Source organism: Salvelinus namaycush, chromosome 9, assembly GCF_016432855.1.
Source record: "Salvelinus namaycush isolate Seneca chromosome 9, SaNama_1.0, whole genome shotgun sequence".
NCBI classification, from domain to species: domain Eukaryota; kingdom Metazoa; phylum Chordata; class Actinopteri; order Salmoniformes; family Salmonidae; genus Salvelinus; species Salvelinus namaycush.
In genome coordinates, this window is record NC_052315.1 from 1,038,777 (window position 1) to 1,056,134 (window position 17,358).

The window sequence follows — 17,358 nt, forward strand, 5'->3', positions numbered from 1 at the left end:
CTCGCCCTCCTTTTCTGCCTTCAACTCCCCCGATAACCTTACCGCAGACGAGTTCACTCATGCTCTTATAAAGTCCACATACTGTATAATAAACATGTCCACATACTGTATAATAAACATGTCACACACTGTATAATAAACATGTCACAAATCTGTTAATAACATGTCCACATACTGACAATATAACATGTCACATACGCGTATAATCAAACATGTCCACATACTGAATAATAAACATGTCCACTAATAAACTTAATAATAAAACTGTCACATACTGTATAATACATGTCCATACTGATAATAAAACATGTCCACATACTGTATAATAAACATGTCCACATACTGGTATAATATACATGTCCACATACTGTATAATAAACATACTGTATAATAAACATGTCCACATACGTATAATAAAATGTCCACATACTGTATAATAAAAACATGTTCACATACTGTATAATAAACATGTCACATACTGTATAATAAAACATACGCATAATAAAATGTCCACATACTGTATAATATAACATGTCCACATACTGTATAATAAAACATACTGTATAATAAAAATGTCCACATACTGTATAATAAAACGTCCACATACTGTATAATAAACATGTCCACATACTGTAAATACACATGTCCTCATACTGTATAAAATCAGTCCAATACTGTATATAAACATGTCACATACTGCATATATAAACATGTCCACATACCAGTATTAATAAACATACTGTTATAAAATACGCAATATAAATACTGCATAATATAACATGTCCCCATACTGTATAATATACATGTCCACATATGTAAATAAACATACTGTATAATAAAACATGTCCACTACTGTATAATAAACATGTCCACATACTGTATATAACATGTACATTATAATAATCGTCCACATACTGTTATATAAACATACTGTATAATAAACATGTCCACATACTGTATAATAACATACTGTATAATAAACATGTCACATACTGTATAATAAACAGTCATCATACTGCATAATAAACATGTCCACATACTGTATAATAAACATACTGTATATTAAATAAGCATAATAAACACTACTGCATAATAAACATGTCCACATACTGCATAATAACATACTGTATATTAAATACTCATAAAACATACTGCATAATAAACATGTCCACAATACTGTATAATACAGACATACTGTATAATAAAACATGTCCACCTACTGTATAATAAACATGTCCACATAATATAATAAACATGTCCACATACTGTATAATAAACATATGCATATAAATACTGCATAATAAACATACGCCTAATAAAACAGTCACATACTGTATAATAAACATGTCCACATACTGTATAATAAAACATGTCCACATACTGTATAATAAACATTGTCCACATACTGTATAATAACATGTCACACATACTGTATAATTATAAATACTGTAATAATAATACAGTCCACATACTGTAAATAAACAACTGTATAATAAACATGTCCACATACGTATAATAAACATGTCATCATACTGATAATAAACAGTCCAACATACTTAGTTAATAAACATACTGTATATTAAATACGTAAAACATACTGCATAATAAAAGTCCACATACTGCATAATAAACATACCGTTATTAAATACGCATAATAAAATACGCATAATAAACATGTCCACATACGTATAATAAAACATACTGTATAATAAACATGTCCACATACTGTATAATAAACATGTCACATACTGTATAATAAACATGTCCACATACTGTATAATAAACATGTCCACATACTGTATAATATACATGTCAACATACTGATAATAAACATACTGTTAATAAACATGTCCACATACGTATAATAAAAACATGTCCACATACTGTATAATAAAACATGTACACATACTGTATAATAAACATGTCCCATACTGTATAATAAACATGTCCACATACTGTATAATAAACATGTCCACATACTGCGTAATAAACATGTCCAACATACTGTATAAAAACATACTGTATATAAATACTGATAAAAAACATACTGCATAATAAACATGTCCACATACTGTATAAATACATGTCACATACTGTATAATAAACATGTCCCACCTACTGATAATAAACATAGTATATAAATACGCATAATAAACATACTGCATAATAAACTGTCACATACTGTATAATATACATGTCCACTACTGTATAATAACATACTGTATAATAAACATGTCACATATGTATAATAACACATGTCCACATACTGTATAATAAAACATGTCCACTACCATAATAACATCACATATGTATATAAACATGTCCACATAATGTATAATAAAAACATACTGTATAGTAAATACTGCATAATAAACATACTGCATAAATAAACATGTCCACATACTGTATAATATACATGTCCACATACTGTATAATAAACATAATGTATAATAAACATGTCACATACTGTATAATAAACAATCTGTATAATCTACATGTCCACATACTGTATAATAACATGTCCACATACTGCATAATAAACATGTCACATATGATAATAAACATACTGTATATTAAATACTGCATAATAAACATACTGCCTAATAAACATGTCTACATACTGTATAATATACATGTCCACATACTGTATAATAAAACATACTGTATAATAAAACATGTCCACATACTGTTTAATAAACATGGTCCACATACTGTATAATAAACAGTCCACATACTGTATAATAAACATGTCCTCATACTGTATAATAAACAGTCCAATACTGTATAATAACAGTCCACATACTGTATAATAAAATACTGCATATAAACATGTCCACATACTGTATAATAAACATGTCCAATACTGTATAATAAACCTACTGTATATAAAACATGTCCACATACTGTAAATAAAACATGTCCACATACTGTATAATAAACATGTCCACATACACTGTATAATAAACATGTCCTCATACTGTATAATAATAATGTCCACATACTGTCATAATAAACAGTCCACATTACTGCATAATAAAACATGTCCACATACTGTATAATAAACATGTCCAATATGCATAATAAACATGTCCACATACTGCATAATAAACATACTGTATATAAATACTGCTAATAAACATACGCATAATAAAACATGTCCACATACTGTATAATATACATGTCCACATACTGTATAATAAAACATACTGTATAATAACACGTCCACAACTGCATAATAAACATGTCCACATACTGCATAATAAAACATACTGTATATTAAATACTGCATAATAAACATACTGCATAATAAAAACATGTCCACATACTGTATAATATACATGCCTCCACATACTGTATAAATAACACTACTGTATAATAACATGTCACATACTGTATAATAAACATACATGTATAATAATACATGTCCACATACTGTATAATAACATGTCCACATACTGTATAATAAACATGTCCACATACTGTAATAATAAACATGTCACATACTGTATAATAAACAGTCCCATACTGCAATATAAACATGTCCACATACTGTATAATAAACATGTCCACCTACTGTCTAATAAAACATGTCCACATACTGTATAAATAAACATGTCCACATAATGTATAATAAAATACTGCATAATAAACTGTCACATTACTGTATAATATTACATGTCCACATACTGTATAATAAACATACATGTTGTATAATAAACATGTCCACAATACTGTACATAATAAACATGTCACATATACGTATAATAAACATGTCCACATACTGTATATAACATGTTCCTCATACTGTATAATAAAATATGTCCAACATACTGTATAATAAAACATGTCCACATACTGCATAATAAACATGTCCACATACTGTATAATAAACATACTGTATATTAAATACTGCATAATAAACATACTGCATAATAAAACATGTCCACATACTGTATAATATACATAGTCCACATACTGATAAAAACATACTGTATAATAAAATGTCCACATACTGTATAATAAACATGTCCACATACTGTATAATAAACATGCCACATACTGTATAATAACACTGTCCACCAACTGTATAATAAACATACTGTATAATAAACATGTCCACATACTGTATAATAAAAATACTGTATAATAAACATGTCCACATACTGTATAATAAACATGTCATATACTGATAATAAACATGTCCACATACGTATATAAAACTGTCTATTAAATACTGCATAATAAACATACTGCATAAAAACATGTCCACCTATGAATAATAAACATACTGTATATTAAATACTGCATAATAAACATACTGCATAATAAACATGTCCACATACTGTTTAATTGAACAATACTGTATAATAAAACATGTCCAATACTGTATAATAACATGTCCAATACTGTATAATAAACATGTCCATCATACTGTATAATAAAACATGTCCACATTACTGTATATATACATGTCCCAATACTGTATAATAAACATACTGTATAATAAACATGTCCAATACTGTGATAATAAACAGTCCACATACTGTATAATAAACATGTCCACATACTGTATAATAAACATGTCCTCATACTGTATAATAAACATGTCCACATACTGTATAATAAAACAGTCCACTACTGCATAATAACAGTCCACATACTGTATAATAACATACTGTATATAAATAACATAATAACATACTGCATAATAAACATGTCCACATACTGTATAATATACCTGTCCAAATACTGCATAATAAACATGTCCACATACTGCATAATAAACATACTGTATATTAAATACTGCATAATAAACCTACTGCATAATAAACATGTCCACATACTGTATAATATACATGTCCACATCTGTATAATAAAACATACTGTATAATAAACATGTCCACATACTGTATAATAAACATGTCCACATACTGATAATAAACATGTCCACATACTGTATAATAAACATGTCCACATACTGTATAATAAACATGTCCACATACTGTATAAAAACTGTATATTATACTGCATAATAAACATACTGCATAATAACATGTCCACATACTGTATAATATACATGTCCACATACTGTATAATAAACATACTGTATAATAAACATGTCCACATACTGTATAATAAACATACTGTATAATATACATGTCCACATACTGTATATAAACATGTCCACATACTGCATAATAAAACATGTCCACATACTGCATATAAACATACTGTTATATAAATACTGCATAATAAACATTAGCATAATAAACATGTCACATACTGTATAATATACATGTCTCACATACTGTATAATAAACATACTGTATAATAAACATGTCCACATACTGTATAATAAACATGTCACAATACTGTATAATAAACAGTCCACATACTGTATAATAAACATGTCCCATACTGTATAATAAACATGTCCACATACTGTATAATAAACATGTCCACATACTGTATAATAAACATACTGCATAAAAACATGTCACATACTGTATAATAACATGTCCACATACTGTATAATAACATATGTATAATAAAACATGTCACAATACTGTATAATAACATGTCCACATACTGTATAATAAACATGTCCACATACTGTATAATAAACATGTCCTCATACTGTATAATAACATGTCCACATACTGTATAATAAACATGTCCACATACTGCATAATAAACATGCCACATACTGTAAATAAAACATACTGTAATTAAATACTGCATAATAAACATACTGCATAATAAACATGTCCACATACTGTGCATAATATACATGTCCACATACTGTATAATAAACATATAGTAATAAACATGTCCAAATACTGTATAATAAAACATGTCCACATACTGTATAATAAACATGTCCACATACTGTATAATAAACATACTGTATAATAAACATGTCCACATACTGTATATATACAGTCCACACACTGTATAATAACATGTCCAATACTGTATAATAAAACATGTCCAAATACTGTATAATAAACATGTCCACATACTGTATAATAAAACATAATGTATATTAAATACTGCATAATAAACATACTGCATAATAAACATGTTCACATACTGTATAATATACATGTCCACATACTGTATAAAAACATACTGTATAATAACATGTCCACATACTGTATAATAAACATACTGTATAATATACATGTCACATACTGTATAATAAACATGTCCACATACTGCATAATAAACATGTCCAACATACTGCATAATAAACATCACTGTATATGTAAATACTGCACTAATAAACATACTGCATAATAAACATGTCCACATACTGTATAATATACATGTCCACATACTGTATAATAAACATACTGTATAATAAACATGTCCACATACGATAATAACATGTCCACATACTGTATAATAAACATGTCCACATACTGTATAATAAACATGCATCATACTGTTATAATAAACATACTGTATAATAAACATGTCCACATACTGTATAATAAACATGTCCACATACTGTATAATAAACATACTGTCATAAATACATGTAATACAGCCCACCCAAAAAACATTTTACGTGTATAATAAACATGTCCACATACTGTATAATAAACATACCTGTATAATAAACATGTCCACATACTGTATAATAAACATGCCACATACTGATAATAAACATGTCCACAATACTGTATAAAAACATACTGTAATAATATGACATGTACACATACTGTAAATAAACACATACTGCATAATAAACATGTCCACATACTGTATAATAAACAGTCCTACATTTACTGTATAATACATTGTCCACATATGTATAATAAACATGTCCACATACTGTAATAAACATGTCACATACTGTATAATCAATACTGTATTTAAATACTGCATAATAAAACTACTGCATAATAAACATTTCCACATACTGTATAATATACATGTCCACATACTGTATAATAAACATACTGTATAATAAACATGTCCACATACTGTATAATAAACATGTCCACATACTGTATAATAAACATGTCCACATACTGTATAATAAACATACTGTATAATAAACATGTCCACATACTGTATAATATACATGTCCACATACTGTATAATAAACATACTGTATAATAAACATGTCCACATACTGTATAATAAACATACTGTATAATAAACATGTCCACACACTGTATAATAAACATGTCCACATACTGTATAATAAACATGTCCACATACTGTATAATAAACATGTCCACATACTGTATAATAAACATACTGTATATTAAATACTGCATAATAAACATACTGCATAATAAACATGTTCACATACTGTATAATATACATGTCCACATACTGTATAATAAACATACTGTATAATAAACATGTCCACATACTGTATAATAAACATACTGTATAATATACATGTCCACATACTGTATAATAAACATGTCCACATACTGCATAATAAACATGTCCACATACTGCATAATAAACATACTGTATATTAAATACTGCATAATAAACATACTGCATAATAAACATGTCCACATACTGTATAATATACATGTCCACATACTGTATAATAAACATACTGTATAATAAACATGTCCACATACTGTATAATAAACATGTCCACATACTGTATAATAAACATGTCCACATACTGTATAATAAACATACTGTATATTAAATACTGTAATCACTGAGGCTTGGTTGAATGTTTGTTGGTTGGAACATTGGGGCCGTTCTGTGGTTGTGAAATAAATGGCCCTATTGATGCCAAGTTGTCTGACATAGCTATATTGATGCCAGGTTGTCTGACATAGCTACTGATGCCAGGTTGTCTGACATAGCTACTGATGCCAGGTTGTCTGACATAACTATTGATGCCAGGTTGTCTGACATAGCTACTGATGCCAGGTTGTCTGACATAGCTATTGATGCCAGGTTGTCTGACATAACTATTGATGCCAGGTTGTCTGACATAGCTATATTGATGCCAGGTTGTCTGACATAGCTATATTGATGCCAGGTTGTCTGACATAGCTACTGATGCCAGGTTGTCTGACATAACTATTGATGCCAGGTTGTCTGACATAGCTATATCGATGCCAAGTTGTCTGACATAGCTATTGATGCCAGGTTGTCTGACATAACTATTGATGCCAGGTTGTCTGACATAGCTATATCGATGCCAAGTTGTCTGACATAGCTATTGATGCCAGGTTGTCTGACATATCTATTGATGCCAGGTTGTCTGACATAGCTATATTGATGCCAGGTTGTCTGACATAGCTATGTTGATGCCAGGTTGTCTGACATAGCTATATTGATGCCAGGTTGTCTGACATAGCTATATTGATGCCAGGTTGTCTGACATAGCTATATTGATGCCAGGTTGTCTGACATAGCTATATTGATGCCAGGTTGTCTGACATAGCTACTGATGCCAGGTTGTCTGACATAGCTACTGATGCCAGGTTGTCTGACATAGCTTTATTGATGCCAGGTTGTCTGACATAGCTATGTTGATGCCAAGTTCTCTGACATAGCTATATTGATGCCAGGTTGTCTGACATAGCTATGTTGATGCCAGGTTGTCTGACATAGCTATTGATGCCAGGTTGTCTGACATAGCTATATTGATGCCAGGTTGTCTGACATAGCTACTGATGCCAGGTTGTCTGACATAGCTATATTGATGCCAGGTTGTCTGACATAGCTATATTGATGCCAGGTTGTCTGACATAGCTATGTTGATGCCAGGTTGTCTGACATAGCTATGTTGATGCCAGGTTGTCTGACATAGCTATATTGATGCCAGGTTGTCTGACATAGCTATATTGATGCCAGGTTGTCTGACATAGCTTTATTGATGCCAGGTTGTCTGACATAGCTATATTGATGCCAGGTTGTCTGACATAGCTATATTGATGCCAGGTTGTCTGACATAGCTACTGATGCCAGGTTGTCTGACATAGCTATATTGATGCCAGGTTGTCTGACATAGCTATATTGATGCCAGGTTGTCTGACATAGCTATATTGATGCCAGGTTGTCTGACATAGCTATATTAATGCCAGGTTGTCTGACATAGCTACTGATGCCAGGTTGTCTGACATAGCTATATTGATGCCAGGTTGTCTGACATAGCTATATTGATGCCAGGTTGTCTGACATAGCTATATTGATGCCAGGTTGTCTGACATAGCTATATTGATGCCAGGTTGTCTGACATAGCTGTATTGATGCCAGGTTGTCTGACATAGCTATATTGATGCCAGGTTGTCTGACATAGCTTTATTGATGCCAGGTTGTCTGACATAGCTACTGATGCCAGGTTGTCTGACATAGCTACTGATGCCAGGTTGTCTGACATAGCTATTGATGCCAGGTTGTCTGACATAGCTATATTGATGCCAGGTTGTCTGACATAGCTATATTGATGCCAGGTTGTCTGACATAGCTATTTTGATGCCAGGTTGTCTGACATAGCTTTATTGATGCCAGGTTGTCTGACATAGCTTTATTGATGCCAGGTTGTCTGACATAGCTACTGATGCCAGGTTGTCTGACATAGCTACTGATGCCAGGTTGTCTGACATAGCTATTGATGCCAGGTTGTCTGACATAGCTATATTGATGCCAGGTTGTCTGACATAGCTATATCGATGCCAGGTTGTCTGACATAGCTATATCGATGCCAGGTTGTCTGACATAGCTATATCGATGCCAGGTTGTCTGACATAGCTATATCGATGCCAGGTTGTCTGACATAGCTATATCGATGCCAGGTTGTCTGACACAGCTATATCGATGCCAGGTTGTCTGATATAGCTATGTTGATGCCAGGTTGTCTGACATAGCTACTGATGCCAGGTTGTCTGACATAGCTACTGGTGCCAGGTTGTCTGACATAGCTATGTTGATGCCAGGTTGTCTGACATAGCTATGTTGATGCCAGGTTGTCTGACATAGCTATGTTGATGCCAGGTTGTCTGACATAGCTATGTTGATGCCAGGTTGTCTGACATAGCTACTGATGCCAGGTTATCTAACATAGCTACTGATGCCAGGTTGTCTGACATACCGTCACCAACACTGGTAGGCAGTAGATACATCATGACAGATGCCACTATTGACAGACCTGATATGGATGTTTTCACATATAGGTCCACCTCCCCTTTTTCATACCGTTAAAGAGGAGCGAGATAGCACAGTGACTATTGCTGAGATCCCTGAGATGCCTGGTGTTAACGAGCCAGATATTGTATTCTTCATATTCTAGATACAACCGCTATTAAAAAATATGACCTTTACTTTCGATTCATAAACCGCCCAGCTAGCTAATGACGCATTGTGTTGTATTTCGGGAATAAATCTCTTTCCTGCTATTAGAACTGTTCTGTTGCCCCTCTACCTAGTGGGGCGGCAGGTAGTGTTGTGGTTAGAACATTGGGCAAGTAACTGAAAGGTTGCTAGATCGAATCCCTGAGCTGACAAGGCAAAAATCTGTCGTTCTGCCCTTGAACAAGGCAGTTAACCCACTGTTCCTAGGCCGTCATTGAAAATAAGAATTTGTTCTTAACTGACTTGCCAAGTTAAATTAAGGTTAAATAAAAAATATATATAAATAACCTACTCACGCAGCTGTCACTGGTTGAGTGGGCCATGCATGCAAGAGCAGGAAGCTGTGCCCTGCGTTCTTTAACAATGATGTGTGAATGTTTAATAATTAAATAGGTTATGAATTATTCTGCCGGCTGGAGTCTGTTCCTACAGCTCAGAGTTCTATCTCTCTGTGCAACATTCTATATTTAGAATGGGTTGGAGAGGGAGTCCAGCTCTGCCATTGAAAATGTAATTCCCTAACAACTCTGTGTCTTTCTCTAATTTTGAGGAATGCAAAGTGTTTTATCTGTTTTCATTCTTCATGACAGTATTTGGTTCACAGATTATTTGTAATATATTTGCTCTTTCATGATGGACTGTAGATTTTTCAACCTGATTTAAACAGCTTGATAGAGTCCTTACCTCAGCATTTTTTTTTCATATACAGTTGAAGTCGGAAGTTTACATACACTTAGGTTGGAGTTATTAAAACTCGTTTTTCAACCACTCCACAATTTTCTTGTTAACAAACTATAGTTTTGGCAAGTCGGTTAGGACATCTACTGTATGCATGACACAAGTCATTTTTCCAACAATTGTTTACAGACAGATTATTTCACTTATAATTCACTGTATCACAATTCCAGTGGGTCAGAAGTTTACATACACTAAGTTGACTGTGCCTTTAAACAGCTTGAAAAATTCCAGAAAATGATGTCATGGCTTTAGAAGCTTCTGATGGGCTAAATTACATAATTTGAGTCAATTGGAGGTGTACCTGTGGATGTATTTCAAGGCCTACCTTCAAATTCTGTGCCTCTTTGCTTGACATCATGGGAAAATCAAAAGAAATCAGCCAAGACCTCAGAAAAACGATTATATACCAAGTGTCACGTTTGTGTGTAGAGACGGAAAAAGGCGCAGAGTACGTAGAGTTCCACATATTTATTATGAAGTGAAACTTAGAAAGAACAAAACAAATAAATCAATAAGCTAACAATGAAACGTGACTACGTGGTGCACATGCACAAAATAATATCCCACAAACACAGGAGGGAAAAACAGCTACTTAAATATGATCCCCAATTAGAGACAACGATTACCAGCTGCCTCTAATTGGGAATCATACAAATCACCAACATAGAAATAATAACCTAGAACCCCACATAGAAATAATAAACTAGAATACCCCCCAGTCACACCCTGACCTACTTCATCATAGAGAAACAATGGCTCTCTATGGTCAGGGCGTGACAACAAGTCTGGTTCATCCTTTGGAGCAATTTCCAAACGTCTGAAGGTACCATGTTCATCTGTACAAGCAATAGTACGCAAGTATAAACCCCATGGGACCACGCAGCCGTCATACCACTCAGGAAGGAGATGCGTTCTGTCTCCTAGAGATGAACGTACTTTGGTGCGAAAATTGCAAATCAATCCCAGAACAACAGCAAAGGACCTTGTGAAGATGCTGGAGGAAACCGGTACAAAAGTATCTATATCCACAGTAAAACGAGTCCTATATTGACATAACCTGAAAGGCCGCTCAGCAAGGAAGAAGCCACTGCTCCAAAACCGTCATAAAAAAGCCAGACTACGGTTTGCAACTGCACATGGGGACAAAGATTGTACTTTTTGAGGAATTGTCCTCTCTTCTGATGAAACAAAAATAGAACTGTTTGGCCATAATGACCATCGTTATGTTTGGAGGAAAAAGGGGGAGGCTTGCAAGCCGAAGAACACCATCCCAACTGTGAAGCACGGGGGTGGCAGCATAATTTTGTGGGGGTGCTTTGCTGCAGGAGGGACTGGTGCTCTTCACAAAATAGATGGCATCATGAGGTTGTAAAATGATGTAGATATATATCCTAATGGACAATGACTCCAAGCATACTTCCAAAGTTGTGGCAAAATGGCTTAAGGACAACAAAGTCAAGGTATTGGAGTGGCCATCACAAAGCCCTGACCTCAATCACATAGAACATTTGTGGGCAGAACTGAAAAAGTGTGTGTGAGCAAGGAGGTCTACAAACCTGACTCAGTTACACCAGCTCTGTCAGGAGAAATTGACCAAAATCCACCCAATTTATTGTGGGAAGCTTGTGGAAGGCTACCCAAAACGTTTGACCCAAGTTAAACAATTTAAAGGCAATGCTACCAAATACTAATTGAGTGTATGTAAACTTCTGACCCACTGGGAATGTGATGAAATAAATAAAAGCTGAAATAAATCATTCTCTCTACTATTATTCTGACATTTCACATTCTTAAAATAAAGTGGTGATCCTAACTGACCTAAAACAGGGATTTTTTTACCAGGATTAAATGTCAGTAATTGTGGAAAAACTGGGTTTAAATATATTTGGCTAAAGGGTATGTAAACTTGAACGGTATATATTTTTTCAAATTGAACCTTTATTTAACTAGGCAAGTCAGCTAAGAACAAATTCTTATTTACAATGACGGCCTACACCGGCCAAACCCTAACCCGGATGACGCTTGGCAAATTGTGCGCCACCCTACGGGACTCCCAATCATGTCACGGTTGTGATACAGCCTGGATTCAAACCAGGGTGTCTATAGTGACGCCTCAAGCACTGAGAAGCAGTGGCCTTAGACCGCTTCGCCACTCGGGAGCCACACATTTGAGGTGTTGCTTCTCTCTCTTTTCACGTTCAAACTAGAGACAGTCAGGTTACAGGGAAAGTCTAGTTATCTGGCTGTGGGAGGGTGGAGGACAAGGAGAATGTAGGAGGTAGTCGTGTTCCTGACGCCTTGAGTCTGAGTGGGTCTTACTGTCCGTCGCAGTGGTTGGCATTGCCTGGGTAACCGGATCGTGATCAAGCTGCTGATGCCCAGCTCAGTCTGAGTGTGCAGGCCAGGCAGGGGTCACCCCGCTAGGGAGAGACTCTAGGCCTCAGCTCCAATGCTGCAGACTCCTGAACTGCAGGCTCCAATGCTGCAGGCTCTAATGCTGCATGCTCTATAGGCTGCAGACTCCTGAACTGCAGGCTCCAATGCTGTAGGCTCCAATGCCGCAGACTCCTGAACTGCAGGCTCCAATGCTGCAGGCTCTAATGCTGCATGCTCTATAGGCTGCAGACTCCTGAACTGCAGGCTCCAATGCTGTAGGCTCCAATGCTGCAGACTCCTGAACTGCAGGCTCCAATGCTGCAGGCTCTATAGGCTGCAGACTCCACTAGCTCCAGGGCTCACACACACTGATGGGATGATTAGGAATCAATACTATAAGACTTGTGGATTATTGTTAATGATTTTTTAATGGAGCCCATTCCTATTTACAACACATAACGTGTGATTGTTATAGCATTGTTCAGTGGTATAACAACACATTTAGAGAAAATTGACTATTGCTGTTATTGTAGCTTTACAGAGTTTTGTATGGTCTCTGTGTGAATTCATATTAATTGATATGGACAACAAGATTTAGTAATCATTCAATAAAGAACATACAATACAGAAGGGCTCATTCAGATTTCTACTGTACTGGGTTCAGTCAGATTTCTACTGTACTGGGTTCAGTCAGATATCTACTGTACTGGGTTCAGTCAGATATCTACTGTACTGGCCTCAGTCAGATTTCTACTGTACTGGGTTCAGTCAGATTTCTACTGTACTGGGTTCAGTCAGATATCTACTGTACTGGGTTCAGTCAGATTTCTACTGTACTGGCCTCAGTCAGATTTCTACTGTACTGGGTTCAGTCAGATATCTACTGTACTGTACTGGGTTCAGTCAGATTTCTACTGTACTGGGTTCAGTCAGATTTCTACTGTACTGGGCTCAGTCAGATTTCTACTGTACTGGGTTCAGTCAGATATCTACTGTACTGGGTTCAGTCAGATTTCTACTGTACTGGGCTCAGTCAGATTTCTACTGTACTGGGTTCAGTCAGATATCTATTGTACTGGGTTCAGTCAGATTTCTACTGTACTGGGTTCAGTCAGATTTCTACTGTACTGGGTTCAGTTAGATTTCTACTGTACTGGGCTCAGTCAGATTTCTACTGTACTGGGTTCAGTCAGATATCTATTGTACTGGGTTCAGTCAGATTTCTACTGTACTGGGCTCAGTCAGATTTCTACTGTACTGGGTTCAGTCAGATATCTACAGTACTGGCATCAGTCAGATTTCTACTGTACTGGGCTCAGTCAGATTTCTACTGTACTGGGCTCAGTCAGATTTCTACTGTACTGGGTTCAGTCAGATATCTACTGTACTGGGTTCAGTCAGATTTCTACTGTACTGGCCTCAGTCAGATTTCTACTGTACTGGGTTCAGTCAGATTTCTACTGTACTGGGTTCAGTCAGATTTCTACTGTACTGGGTTCAGTCAGATTTCTACTGTACTGGGTTCAGTCAGATTTCTACTGTACTGGCCTCAGTCAGATATCTATTGTACTGGGTTCAGTCAGATTTCTACTGTACTGGGTTCAGTCAGATTTCTACTGTACTGGGTTCAGTCAGATTTCTACTGTACTGGGTTCAGTCAGATATCTACTGTACTGGGTTCAGTCAGATTTCTACTGTACTGGGTTCAGTCAGATATCTACTGTACTGGGTTCAGTCAGATATCTACTGTACTGGCCTCAGTCAGATTTCTACTGTACTGGGTACAGTCAGATTTCTACTGTACTGGGTTCAGTCAGATTTCTACTGTACTGGGCTCAGTCAGATTTCTACTGTACTGGGTTCAGTCAGATATCTACTGTACTGGGTTCAGTCAGATTTCTACTGTACTGGGTTCAGTCAGATATCTACTGTACTGTACTGGGTTCAGTCAGATATCTACTGTACTGGGTTCAGTCAGATATCTACTGTACTGGGTTCAGTCAGATATCTACTGTACCTTACTGGGTTCAGTCAGATATCTACTGGACTGGACTGGGTTCAGTCAGATTTCTACTGTACTGGGTTTAGTCAGATTTCTACTGTACTGGGTTCAGTCAGATTTCTACTGTACTGGGTTCAGTCAGATATCTACTGTACTGGGTTCAGTCAGATTTCTACTGTACTGGGTTCAGTCAGATATCTACTGTACTGGGTTCAGTCAGATATCTACTGTACTGGGTTCAGTCAGATTTCTACTGTACTGGGTTCAGTCAGATATCTACTGTACTGGGTTCAGTCAGATATCTACTGTACTGTACTGGGTTCAGTCAGATTTCTACTGTACTGGGTTCAGTCAGATTTCTACTGTACTGGGTTCAGTCAGATATCTACTGTACTGGGTTCAGTTAGATTTCTACTGTACTGGGTTCAGTCAGATATCTACTGTACTGGGTTCAGTCAGATATCTACTGTACTGTACTGGGTTCAGTCAGATTTCTACTGTACTGGGTTCAGTCAGATTTCTACTGTACTGGGTTCAGTCAGATATCTACTGTACTGGGTTCAGTCAGATTTCTACTGTACTGGGTTCAGTCAGATATCTACTGTACTGTACTGGGTTCAGTCAGATATCTACTGTACTGGGTTCAGTCAGATATCTACTGTACTGGGTTCAGTCAGATTTCTACTGTACTGGGTTCAGTCAGATTTCTACTGTACTGGGTTCAGTCAGATTTCTACTGTACTGGGTTCAGTCAGATTTCTACTGTACTGGGCTCAGTCAGATATCTACTGTACTGGGTTCAGTCAGATATTCAGTTTAGTCACATGATTTCTCAATTTGCAGTACGTTTGCCAATCAGTTGTGCAGCCAGACTTATTTGCCATACCTTTTGCCTTGTCCCTCTCAACCATAACAATTTTTCAAATCAATCCACGGGGATTTAACTGTTTTTACAGTCATTTTCTTAATGGGTTCATGTTTATTAGTAACTGGAGTAAGCAATTTCATAAATGTGTCAAGTGCAGCGTCTGGTTGCTCCTCATTACACACCACAGAGGTTACAGCCACAATTACAATTAATAATAGCCAAGGAGTCAATGACTCCTGTGAGACATTTAATGTGAGACATTTAAGAAGCAGGCGGCGTAATCACAACCCCGACAATTTGAAATGTTTAATTAAACACCTGTAAAAAAAAAAAAAAAAACCTGTCCCTTGGTTGAAGAGAGAGGTAGTGGCCGTGTCCCCATCCCTACTATTCATGTCCCTTGTGTAGTGTTCTGTGGGCGGACGGCCAATCAGATAATACCTCCTATTGTGTAGTGTTCTGTGGGCGGACGGCCAATCAGATAATAACTCCTATTGTGTAGTGTTCTGTGGGCGGACGGCCAATCAGATAATACCTCCTATTGTGTAGTGTTCTGTGGGCGGACGGCCAATCAGATAATAACTCCTATTGTGTAGTGTTCTGTGGGCGGACGGCCAATCAGATAATACCTCCTATTGTGTAGTGTTCTGTGGGCGGATGGCCAATCAGATAATACCTCCTATTGTGTAGTTTTCTGTGGGGGGGACGGCCAATCGGATAATACCTCATATTGTGTAGTGTTCTGTGTGGGGACGGCCAATCAGATAATACCTCCTGTTGTGTAGTGTTCTGTCGGCGAACGGCCAGTGACCAACAACCAGCTCATAGATGGAAGGTGTTGCCATGGTATTAAGGAGATACGGTTCTCATCAAAATATCTACTTAAATTTACAGTAATAAACACATGGAAGACTTAGTGAGAGACCTGTAAAAGCTTATTGTAACACTTTACTGTAGGTATCCTTATGAATGGATGATATTGTCTTCGTGTCTTTACTGTAGGTATCCTTATGAATGGATGATATTG

General features: G+C 35.8%; 1 pseudogene; it reads left to right on the top strand.

Annotated features, from left to right (window-relative positions):
• Positions 1–17,358, top strand: part of LOC120053334 — a 137,403-nt pseudogene that overhangs the window by 74,793 nt on the left and 45,252 nt on the right.